Source organism: Hakea prostrata, chromosome 9, assembly GCF_041222555.1.
Source record: "Hakea prostrata isolate BN-2017 chromosome 9, UWA_Hpros_2, whole genome shotgun sequence".
Classification (NCBI taxonomy): domain Eukaryota; kingdom Viridiplantae; phylum Streptophyta; class Magnoliopsida; order Proteales; family Proteaceae; genus Hakea; species Hakea prostrata.
The window spans coordinates 20289093-20302565 of NC_142608.1; positions in this window are offsets into that span (position 1 = coordinate 20289093).

A 13473-nucleotide genomic window follows, 5' to 3' on the forward strand; every position below is an offset into this window, starting at 1 on the left:
TTTCCTCCTTCTCCTTCTCTTGCAAAAGCAGTTTGGGGTTTTGTCATGCGTTTACTTTCTTTTGTTACACCTTTTTTTTTTCACTTAATATATAGCTTACATTGGCTCAATTGTCTGGTTCAAATCTGAACCAAACCAGCCCAAATTTGTTAAATCTATTAACCAATCATATAAAAAAACAATGAATTAAAGAAAGATAAATAACTAAATACACAGTCATCTTCTTCTTCTTCTTCTTCTTCTTCTTTTTTTTTTTTTTTTTTTTTGTGTAATATTTCCTTACCTCTTGTAGTCTCCAACACTTCAACCAATCACTTGCATTAGGACCTTTTTTTTTTTTTTGGTAATGCATTAGGACTTATTCATAACATGGATAACCTTTATTAGAATAATGGCACCGATGCAAGGCACTCTAGGTCAACGTATTTTCTGATACGTACGGAGTATTAAATGCATGGATATGATAATCAATGTATAAGACAAATTGGAAATCCTCCCGAAGTCTATCTTTGTTGCCTTGGTATCCCATGCTTTTGTATTTTTCCTCCTTACAGGAGCATAAATGTGCAAGGTATTTTCCATGCACAGTTCCACAAGGTATCAATCTGATTCAAGTGGTTTCGATGAGGTGATTAATTGGTTCATTTGTGAAGCTGACTAACTTGGTGCAAAATAGCGCAATGATTAAGCACAGGGGTAGACCTACTAAGGGGCCGGGGGGCATGCCCCCCCCCCCCGGGATTTTTCAAAATATTAATTAATTCCTTTAAATTTTGGATCTTTTATATTTATTTTATTTATTTTTCCACTTTTTTTCTCTTATCACATGTGAAATGTCACTATTTGCCCCCCCCCCAAGTACTGAGAACAACTTTTAAATGTAAAATTATGGGTATAAAAGTCGTCCATAGAAAAATATGAAGCCGTTCGAGGTGAAGTCGAAAAGCTGAAGAGTTCTGGTTTCATCGAACCAATTGAATGCCCCGTCTGGCTGGCCAATGTCGTGATGGTCAAAAAGGCAAACGGGAAGTGGAGAATGTGTACAGATTACACAGATCTCAACAAGGCTTGCCCTAAAGATTGTTACCCGTTGCCTAGGATCGATCTGGTGATAGATGCAACTACAGGATATGAAACCTTGAGTTTCATGGATTCTTACTCAAGGTATAATCAAATCCTCATGAACAAGGAGGACGACAAGTTTACGGCTTTCATGACTGATCGTGAAAGTTTTTATTATAAAGTCATGCATTTTGGCCTGAAGAATGCAGGGGCTACTTACCAAAGAGCTATCAACAAAATATTCAAGGATTTGATCGGGAAAAATGTCGAAGCTTATGTTGACGATATGCTGGTAAAGAGCATTGCAAAAGCAAGACATATTGAAGATTTAACAGAGGTATTTTCAGTAGTACGAAAATACCAGATGAAGCTGAATCCGGAGAACTGCGCCTTCGGAGTCTCGTCGGGCAAATTTTTGGGCTTCATGGTATTACAAAGGGGTATTGAGGCTAATCCAGCCAAAATACAAGCCTTAATTGACATGGAGGCCCCCAAAACTGTTCGGGATGTACAAAGCTTGACGGGGAGAGTAGCTGCTTTGAACCGTTTCATCTCACAGTCAGGAGAAAGACTTGGAAGCTCTCAAAGACTTTTTCAAAGCTTTCAAAGACTTGAGAGGAAGCAAGGAGGCAAAATGGACTGAAGAATGTCAGAAAGCTTTCGAGGAACTAAAGGAGACACTACGAAGACCACCGATATTATCTCCACCCGAGAAGGGAGAAGTTTTGCAGCTATATTTAGCAGCATCACCTTCAGCGGTTAGTGCAGTTCTTGTTTAGGGAAAGGATAAGAAGCAATGGCCAATTTATTATGTCAGTCACGTATTACTGGACGCTAAAACTCAATATTCTCAGATTGAAAAGTAGGCTCTAGCTCTTATGATAGCAGCTAGAAAACTACGGCAATATTTCCAAGCTCATTCCATCGAGGTATTTACTACTTTTCCTCTTAGTAAAGTTCTTCGTAAACTTGATTTGTCTGGAAGAATGGTGGCATGGTCGGTTGAACTCAGTGAGTTCCAAGTAAGCTTTAAGCCTCGAATGACAATCAAAGCTCAAGCACTAGCCGACTTTGTAGTAGAGACTATTGCACCCATGGAAGAAGTTATCGAGCCCACTATCCCGACAATGTGGGAGGTATATGTGGATGGATCGAGTAACAAAGATGGAGCAGGAGCTGGAATTCTCCTAAAGAGTCCAGCAGGATTCATTATTCGATATGCACTAAGATTTGCATTCGAAGCAAGTAATAATGAAGCAGAGTACAAAGCCCTAATAGCTGGACTTAGATTGTCAAAAGCTTTGGCAATAGCAGACATAACTATTCATAGTGACTCTCAGCTTATTGTCAACCAAGTACAGGGGGAATATGGTGTTAAGGAGCCCCGGTTACAGAAATATCAAGAGATTGTGCAAGTATTGCAGAAAGAGTTTAGGAATCTGAAACTATGTCAGATCCCAAGAAAAGAAAATACAATGGCAGATGAGCTATCCCGATTAGCCAATGCCAAAGAAAAGAATTTAGACCCTTTGGTCTACATTGAAGAGATAACATTCCAAAATTATCATGAAAAGGAAATTTCATATATTGAAGCGGAGCGTTGCTGGATGGATCCCATAGTTGAGTATCCGAGAGATGATAAATTACCAGAGGATCCAAAAGAGGCGAGATTTGTCACATCCTCCCAGCCGGTACCCTATCTGGCATACCTAAGAGTGTGATCCACAACCCGAAGATCAGGTATCGAGTAATCAACCTCCCACATAAACAATAACATAATCATGAACAATAATAATAAAAGTGCGGAAGATAAACTATAGATCCAAATAAGGAAAGAATAAATCATATATAAATCAGAGTACTAGATATAGTCAGAGTGTCTAAATCAGATAAGTAAAGTGAGGCGAAATCCCACTCTACAACCAGCGGAAAAGTAGTTCTAAAAGAGAATAAGCAAGACAGAATCTAATCCCAGCAGCAGGTACAATGGGTAACTAAATTGTTCTCAACTTTATAGACAACATCCCTATAAGTATAAATCTCATAAACAGCACAAGGGCGCTTCCACTCAATGGTCGGACTAAGCATCGTACGGAGCATAACCACTCGCGGGATCTTCAGTGTAATTGTTGTAACTGCAATCACCTTCCTAGAGATATGCCTCTTCTCCTTGCGCTTCTTCATAGGGGCCGTCATAATATTCAAGACTGTGAGAATAGTCTAACAAACATTGTACAATAAAGGAATGAGTTTCAAAGAAACTCAGTAAGGCAGTTAAATCCATAATAACATAAATGGCAGGATTTCAGAACAAACAATAATGCAATATGGTATGAAACAAACAATGAATGAATGAATCTAACTCTACATATGCTGGTCTCTATTGGCAGACATGCTTTAAGTCATAGCACCGTACTTCTTTAGGAAGGTCTCAATCACTCATCATCAGTTGGTAATGGGTCCGGCATCCCTCGGGACATTCCATGGCTGGGGGTATAGGTCACCTCTCTCTCACATCACCATTGGTCTAAGTACCGGCGCATGTCAGGGTAAAGCCTAGCCAAATGCAAGTCTTCTACTTAGTTACATCAAGTCAGATCCAGATACGTCCATTCCTCATCCCTGACGATCCTTTCCGGTATCCTTCACACTAGAGTCCTCATAGTCCCTGACTACGGACTCATCAACCCTATTGGTTATCCACATATGGTAAACGGGAAGCTCTCACGTCCTCTCACGGGTTGGTTACCGGTCTTAAGCGCCCGTGAGCCCAAGTCTATCCATATGCAACCCTCCAATAAATGGCCCCCACAATGTGATTCTTGTCCTCTCACGGGTTGGTTACCGGTCTTGAGCGCCCATGAATCCCCATTGCTACCACGGGTCGTTCGGTCTCAATACCCCTCCGATTAGGGTCTGACATAACGGGACATCCTAGCCCAACACTACTAGACAGTCCTAGATATGTCATCCAACAGTTTAGGAAGGTGTCCAGAGGGCATCTCCGGAAACATCCCATAATATTCCCGTAGTAGTCCAAGGACAGAAGTGTCAAAAGGACACCACTCCTTTCCAAACCATACTTAATCATACACAAGCATCAATTCATAACATCACATATATGGTAACATCATATATGGAAAGAAATCAATAATTACAATCACTTTGTATATAATTGGTAAGTAAATCATACATGAGTCAATTCAATATGAATAAGTAATGCTACTGATATCAAGACAAGACCTCAAGTAGTATAACATTATAAGAATCTAATTAAAGAAATAACTTAACAAGATTCAAATATAGAAACTAAGATATGCAATTGATGTTGTTAAAGAAGTAACCATCCTTACCTTTTATAACTCGCAAAGGAATCCTAAGAAATCAAGTAAGATCTTGGCAAACTTGAGAAGAAGGTCCTAAACAAATGTATACAACATACTAGGAAAGATCCCTAACAGAAAAGATATCAAAACATCCAAAACAGACCAATTCTGGAGTTGCTGTACTCATTGGTCGAGTGGATTGGTCGATCGGTCCCCAATCAATCGACCAATGCGACGATAGCCTATAAAATCAGAGTTTTGAGATATAAAATCCGAATTTGGTGGTTCAAAAGGGTACTAATCTAGGGGTAAACTACATCAGTAGTATCCTAACATATAGGGGACCTCAAAACACTAATCGAATCAAGCCATCAAGATCCAAATTAGGAAACAAAAAGTTACCATAATTAGATCAATCATGGTTCATGAAGAATTCAAGATAGAAATCAAAGACAAGAACAATAGGAGAATGAATCATTGATTCAGGTAAAGGTATCATGAAAAGCATACTTAGATCTTCAAGAAAATAGGCCTAAGAGCATAAATCTAAATAAGGAAACAAAACCTACCATATATGTAACTATCATGATTCATGAAGAAAACATGGTATGGTAGAAGAGAAACAACTAGAGATTGATAGATCATGGATCATGAAAAGAAAACACAGCAATTGTCTACTAACATGATCAATCTAGAAGATCCAAGGAGATCAGAATTCAAATCAAAAGTTAAACAAAGACTAGATCATGGTTTGATCATGATTCCTTCAAAAGCTTGCAATGATCATGGTTAAGATCATTGTTTTAGCTATTAATCCTTAGGAAGATCATGAGAGACAAGTCCAGAGATGTTTGCAACAGAGAATGCAGCATCTCCTCTGCTGTCTCAACTCAAAAAGGAAAGAAAAACAGAGATGGAGGAGAAGAAGAGAGTGTAGACATACCTTTGATGCAAAAGGAAGAGTTTTGACGAAGATCCGTCAAGAAAATCACCAAGGATGCAAGGGAGATGACTTGCAGAGGTCTTTGGTTCGTTCCAAAGAGTTTGGAGGCAGCCAATACGAAGTAGACTCGAGATTGGACTTAAATAGAGCAAGCAAGACCTAATTGCCAAAGACAGCACCCATTGGTCAAGTGGATTGGTCGACTGGTCCAGTCGACCAATCAGTCGACCAATGCAGACATAAATTCCAAAATAGGGAATTGAAAACCCGATTAAATCCAATCCTAAAGGGGTTTTGCACACATATCAAGTGACTTACCTAATAGGTAGAAATGCCTTCAAACCATGATAGAGAGCACTCCAAGTCCATCAACTAATCCGTTCTTCATCAAGATTCAGTTTCCATAAATAGAACTTCATCATCAACTCTCATGGATTCAAAGCCAGACACCAAGTCCTCCACTGGGATGGCCCAAAGCTGACTTCTTACTTTACTTCGGGTCACTGGACCTACAAATAACAAGGTTTCCGGGTCAAGGTTAGGGCTGGGTTTTACATGATTAATCAAACTACGGTCGATACGATTCATTATGAAAAATGGGAGGTTGTATAGGAGATCTTACTCTGGACCCCGCCTGAGATGTTTGGGTCCCAAAGGATCGGAGTCAGCCCTGTCTGAGGTACATGAAGGAATTTGTGGTGCTCACATGGGTGGTCGAACCTTGGCACACAAAATTCTAAGGCTTGGTTTATACTGGCCTAAGCTCCAACAAGCTGCTATGGAGTACGTTCACCGATGTAGCAATTGTCAAATCCATGCTACGGTGTCTAAACGCCCAGCTGAAACCATGACTTCGATTCTTGATCCCATCCCTTTCGCGATGTGGGGAATTGATATCATGGGCAAATTCTCCAAGGCGTCGGGCGGAAGAGAGTATCTCATTGTAGCAATAGACTACTTCACCAAATGGATCGAGGCTAGCGCCCTGGCCACCATCACTGCAAGAAAAGTGGAGAAGTTCATGCTCGAGTCAATTATATATTGGTTCAGAATGCCAAAAATAATCGTTACCGATCATGGCACTCAATTCGACTGTCCACAGTTTGAACAATTCTGTGGAACTTATTTGATCAAACATCGTATGTCATTAGTGGCATACCCCCAAAGCAATGGTCAGGTAGAGGTTACAAACTGAACACTACTTGAAGGAATAAAGAGACGACTCAAAGCTGATAAAGCCTTGTGGGTCAAAGAATTGCAGAATGTCCTGTGGGCCTACCAGACTATGGTTCGGATACCTAAGGGTCCAATCTCCTTTTAAACTGGCATACGGATCTGAGGCTTTGGCACCTGTGGAAGTAATGGCGGGAACACTATGGGATAGTAAATTCGAAGAAAAAGAGAATGAACAAGGACTGCTTGATAGCCTTGATTTAATGGATGAGGTTCGTGCAAAAGCAATAGCACGAACTCAACATTATCAAAGGAGGATAGCGTCACATTATAATTCCCGAGTAAAAAATCGTCAATACTCAGCAGGAGAAATGGTATTGAGAAATACCTTACTTCAGATCCACGCCATCAGAGGAAATTGGACACTTCATGGGAAGGACCATATATGGTTATCAAACCGGTAGGTGCGGGGGCTTACAAGTTGAAGAACTTGACAACCCAGAAAGAGTTGGATCGTTCGTGGAATGCCAGGCATCTGAAGAAATATTATCCCTGAAGATTATCATTTTCGTTCACGATGTAACAAATTTCAAACTCAATCAATACAATTTTCAGTTTTCAACATACTGTCTTTTGATTGGGGGCATCATACAACACATTCAAGGAGCAGATCCAGCGATAAATCAAAAGGCATCGGTTTAAAAACCGTGTGGGTCCTTCTACAAGGCATCAGTTTAAAACCCGAGTGAGTTACTTTTCAGACTTATTGAATTTCTCCGGAAATCCTTAAGTAAAGGCATCAGTTTAAAAACCGTGTGGGTCCTTCTACAAAGCATCGATATAAAACCCAAGTGAGTTCCTTCTCAGACTTATTGAATTTCTCCGGAAATCCTTAAGTAAAGGCATCAGTTTAAAAACCGTGTGGGTCCTTCTACAAGGTATCGGTTTAAAACCCGAGTGAGTTCCTTCTCAGACTTATTGAATTTCTCCGAAAATCCTTAAGTAAAGGCATTGGTTTAAAAACCGTGTGGGTCCTTCTACAAGGCATCGGTTTAAAACCCGAGTGAGTTCCTTCTCAGACTTATTGAATTTCTACGGAGATCTCTAAGTAAAGGCATTATAAGACCTACTGCAACAATGATTAAAGTGACTGGCAAAGTTCAAAGATGAAGCTTAATTCTTTATTTCTTTAAACGACCAGAAGAGGCCAACCTTTACATCAAGCATACATATGAGACAACAAGTGTTGGGGTACAATCTTCGCTCGGTCAAAAAAGAAAGACATCATCAAGAAGTTAAACAAGATCGAAAGAGCTTTGCCAGAAGTAATACAGAGTCAAGAAGCAACACGGATTCAGGAAGAAGAAGAAGAAGAAGAATGGGATCGGGAAAACATATATTATCATTTGTTTTTCCCCTTAAGGATTGCGAAGCATTCTGCAAGTACAAAATCCTCTGCAATTCCATACTCTTTATCCAGCTTGACCGGAAGAAGCCTGATCTCTGATCAAACCAGCATTCAAGGCAAGCTCTTCATAACTGAATCCTTGGAGCTAGAGGAGCATAAGGAGGAGAATCATCGAGAAAATGCATGATATCCGGATCTGGAGGTGGAAGGTCGTTCGTATCCTTGGACCAGCCAGGAAGGGGAAGACCCAGCTTTGCAAACACTTCAAGATGACAATTGGCGTTGTAGGGAGTCATGTTGAAATAAGGATCTCTCCTTAATATTGATTCCCATACTTCGTTTTTGCCATCCCGGTATGCCTGCAAGTTATAAGCGTTCAGCATGTCAACAAAAGGCTTACTGTGATAATACTTGAAGATGCAAGCTCTGCGAACATCAGTTGGAAGGGATTCGGGCAAGGGAATAACAGCTTACCTTTGGGGTAACGCTTCAGATCCTTTCGCCCCTGACCTTCCTGCTCCTCGTTCCAGTCACCGGATCTTCTCCTTGGCATCATCCAATCCGAATGGAGACGGTCGATCACATAATTCTTCTCCTTTGCAACCTCCCAAGTTAAGTTTCCAAGACGAGCAATTTCTGCATCTTTGGCTTTGGAGTCTTCCCGAAGCCTGGAAACTTCCTCGCTCAGTCTACTGAGTCTAGAGGCTACTTCCACTTAGTTGTGGAAGTTACCAGTGAGACTCCTGCAACAACTTACAAGTTAGTCATGAGCAAATGAAAAATCTTCCAAACAAAAAGGAAATGAAGAAAAAACTTACATCACCAAAGACTTCATAACGTCACTATCTGGAATGGTGGAAAGGGCTCTGCTTTTGGCAGGCATTTGAATAGCAGTGCACCACTCCAGTGCCTTGTCAAACTCGCCTGACACCAAATCAGACTGCCTCAAAGAACAAGAAAGATGAGCTACATCAAGAGAAGGATGAGCTACATCAAAAGAGGGATGAGCTACATCATCTGCCACCCTAGGGCGCTTCCTGGTGGCAAAATCCTCCAACTCCAGAGAAGGAGAGGAGGAGGATGCCAAACAAGCCTTAGAGTTGGAAATAGAAGCAGCGCCTACTGGGACCGCACCTTCATCAGATGCCAACATAGTTGCCTCAAATGTCCGAAGGGTCTTCATCAGGGAATCCCGAACGGTTTCTCCAGCAGGGGCATCAATAGTACAACCAACGGCAGAAGGAGCCACATCCTCCTTGGAAGACCGAACGGTTTCTTTAGCCAGAGGGAGCGTAGGAGAAACATCAACAAAAACTATGGGAATCTGATCTGAAGATTCACCAACAGCAATCTCCTTACGTTTAGAAGATTCACCAGATGCAATCGCCTCACGGGAAGCAACCTTTGTCGGTACCGGGGCAGTTTTCTTATAGGAATTTTCCCTAATAAAGCTCAAATCAATTCTAGGAAGCACTGCAAATACAAAAAAGTAGTGTCATTACGAAGATCCTACAACATACAGAAAAAGGGGAAACCCTAGGTCTCTGTTAAGCATGAACAGTTCAGAACTTCCTTAATAAGTAAACCCAAAGTATGAATACTGTGGAGTTTACTCAGTGAGAAGAAGAGATGAAGATTCGTGACAAAAGACTTACTTTTTCAACTTTTGATCGAAGATGGTGTTGAAGGACAAGAGTATGAGGAAGACAAAATGTCGTTTTGCAAATCTATCGACCAGAAATAATCTGCAGATAGCAAGATAAGGGTGAACTACCTTTGAGGGGCTTAAATAGCCTCAAGGTGTGATGCGATGGTTGAAACCCCAAGGTAATCAAGGGACAGGATTGAAGAGACGCTTCGAACTCCTCAAAACAAAGGATCAACGATCAGGGGATAACGGCGCTTCAAATTCAAAATTCGAAGTCTGATCAAAGTTTCCATGTGGAACAATATTCACCTGATACGAGGATACTACCAACCATCGCACCACATGAAGTATTAAACTCCTTGAGAGAAGTGATTGGCATACGAATGCAGGAAAACATTTGGACTTCGCAATAAGTAGAGGAACGGTTGGGAATAAATGTTCAAAATGAACACATTTCTCCCGAGCGCATCTCTGTGATATCCCGAACTATATCTCCAGTTAAAGTACAAGTTACTCTGCAAGATTAACTTATATCATTTACGTCTTGACCTAAAGACGATATTTTGGGATATGAGACGAAGAAGCATTAAGACAATCATTGGAAGAGTTCAAGAAAAAAGATTGATTTCTATTTCATCAATAACGTGGAGGGCCAACCCTTACAAAATATATATATATATATATTTGGGTCTTTCTCAGGATCTCTTTCTGAAGTAGGCTGTGAAGGTTCTTCCGAAAGAGGCGGTGAATCAGCAAGATACTCCTCAATATTTGGGTCCGCAGGAATAGGATCCTCCTCTTCCAAAACCCAATCCAGGAAGGCCAACTTAAGCTTCCCGAAGATTTCTTTATGGCACACCTCTCAAAAGGGAGTTGTATCAAAGGAGGGATTGGATTCAAGGATCTTTTCCCAGACGTCATTTTGCCCCGCTCGATAAGCTTGAAGGTTGAAGTGGTCCATCAATTTGGTAAAGGGGACGCTGTTCAGATACTTCTGGATGCATTTCCTCCGAAGATATGGCTTGATATGTTCGGGTTCGCTGGGAACTGCCATTTTCGATAGGCGCTCATTGTCCAAGGACTTAAGCTCAAGGCTCTTGCCAAAGGCAATAGCCTCCTGTTTATGCTTCCTGGCCTCACGTTCAACGGCACGGGCATGAACATTGGACGAGTCAAGTTCCTTCCTTACAGAATTCAGCTCCTCCTCGTGCTTCTCCTTCAGCTCTTCGGCTGCCTTCTTCAGCCGGTCGACTTCGGAATTGGCCTTTGCCAAATTCTCTTCCCAGGTTTGCAGCAAGGAGCCATTACGACCAACTCGGCTCAATGCCTCCATGTGTTGATAAAAGCTCAACACAGCATTCCTGAAAAGACAGGGAGATTATCAGAAAATCTCATTAAAGACTACAAAGCGATTGGCAAAGAATCAAGAGAATTAATACCTTGTGGAGTGACTAACAAGAGCGTCATCCTCCAGAGCTTCAAAGGCCTGACGATCGGCAGGAAAAAGACCGAGAGAGCTCCATTCAGCGGCTTTCTCAGGATCCTGAGTTGCCCGATCTGTCCGTGTTAGCTTCCATTGAGGCATGAAGATCTCTTTAGAGTCTTTATTTTTTTGGATTTCTTCGGGAGAGAAGCATCGGCTGAGTCATGCTTCCTTTTGGATCGAGTGGGAGAGGGGAGGTCTATCTCTTCTACTATTGGTTTTTTCCCTTTCCCCGAAGCTTCAGCTATTGGCTTCAGGTTCCTGATACTCTTCAGCCGCTCTGTCTTCTCGGGATAAGGAAGGACCCGGTTACCCTCAGAGTATGAAGAGTACTGCTTCCAGACGATCGGGAAGTTAAGGTCAGATTTAGGCGCTTGATAGAAGAAATATCGCTTGCGCCACCCTTTGTGATTAGAAGGGCAAGTTCCTTTGGCAAGAATGCTGCCCCTCCAGTCAAGTTCCACTTTGTTGCGCTTGGATAGCACAACCCAACCAGGAGGATGGGAAATAGAAAGAATGTGAAAATGTACAAAAAGAGGAAGAGAAGGCGTGATGCCAAGTTCAAAACATAAACCCAAGAAGCCGACATGAGACGCCAGCTATTGGGAAAGAAACATTCCGGGAAAGATGTCCCAATGATTTAGAACGGCTACAAATAAGGGATTGAAGAAAAGAAAGCGAACCCCGCTTTCTAGTGCATCTATATACAGGGAAAATTTGCCCGGAAGGGTCGAATCAACTCTCTCATCTGATTTGGGAGCCCTAAGATGGTACGAAGGAGGAAAGCCAAAACCCTTGACAGCTAAAGGAAGATTTTCTTCATTATAGGAGGAAGCTACAGAATCAGGTCCATCGACGGATTTGATGGATTATTTTGACTTAGGATGTCGCACTAGGAGTCATGGAAGGTCCAAACTTAGGATGCACAAAAGAAGTCCTAGTTCTTTCTTCTACTCGTTGTTGGCTAACTTCTGCGAAGTCACGCCAAAGAGCATTTAGGGTTTTGTTGTCACTATCCGATTGCTCAGAGGGGAGAGAAACAAAGGCCTCATTGCCACTATCATTTTTACCAGCGCTTGGCACAGGGGAGGCCTCAAGGGAAACCCTATTATCTTCCATTACTAAAAGGTCTGACGGCAGTTTCTAGAGAAAAAGAAACCTGGAGACAGAAAGTAAACTTTGCAAAAAGATCAGTAAACTTACTAATTCACTGAGGCAGAGAGCTCGAGAACGAAAGAATCGTAAAGGCACGAAGAAGACGACAAGGATTCAAAATTCTAGACAAGAAGAATGAAACCTACGAAGACAACGAACTGCTTTTAAACACCCGCACGGATGTTCGAGGGCATCAACGATCGAGATTCATTTGGCATCAACGATCGAGATTTGAAGACAGTTCGAAAGTTTGAACTCATGAATCCAAAACAAGTGTTCAAAAACCGTCGTTTTGATTGCGTGAGCCACGATAGTTTTCAATTGCAAGAGGATGTGTAGTGGCACCCTCACAAAGCTCGAGGAAAAAGCAACACTACCGCATTAAATGCGAAATGACATTTAAAGGATTATGCAAGACTATTACTTGACGACAAACTCAGTTAAAAACCAAGCCCTCTGGATCAACCGAACGCTTGGTCCGGGGGGGCTCGTGATACAGAGAAAATATGATTGAACTTGGTTCATTCATGGTTCGACCCTCGACTCCGGTCGAGACGAAGGGAATCGACTCGTTTCCGAGAGAGCCGGGTTTAGGAAGTAGCTTGCTAAGGAAGAAAACTAAATCAACTACAAGCATACCCTAATCCAATACTTATGGAGGAGGTTAATTAACCTAATGACGACAGGCAGAATTCGACGGCTGTCACTTATCACTTTCAAAAGGATAACCATCAGATAATGATCGGATTATCCTAGGAGTCCTCTACTAGTCCAAACTAGTAGAAGTCTATCACTCAACGGATCTATCTGTTGAGATCTAACGACTATCCGAAGAAGGCTCATATACATCCAACGAAGAAGATTCGAAGGTACACTCTATATAAACATCACCTCCCTACAAGGGAAGGAGAGATCTAGATACACACACTTGAACGTGAACACTCAGATGCTTACTATCTGAATCGTATTTCAGTTATTCATTCATTAGCTCTGTGTTCTAGCAGAGCCGTTTTGTGATTAAGTTCATCAACTGACTTAGCCTTCGGAGGTGGACTCCCGACCCCAGCGGTCGGGCCACATCTGACGCTTTGTTTTGCAGGTCATTCTCAGGAGATCTAGTTAAAAACTAACTCCTCAATTCCTATTTATTCTCCCCACTTCTCTCTCACATCTTTTCTTCCTATTTATTCTCATCTCTTTCTATAAACGTGGATTAAAGGAAATTTTTGAAAAAAATTCTTATTAGATATTCAAAATGTCATTTATAATTAGAAA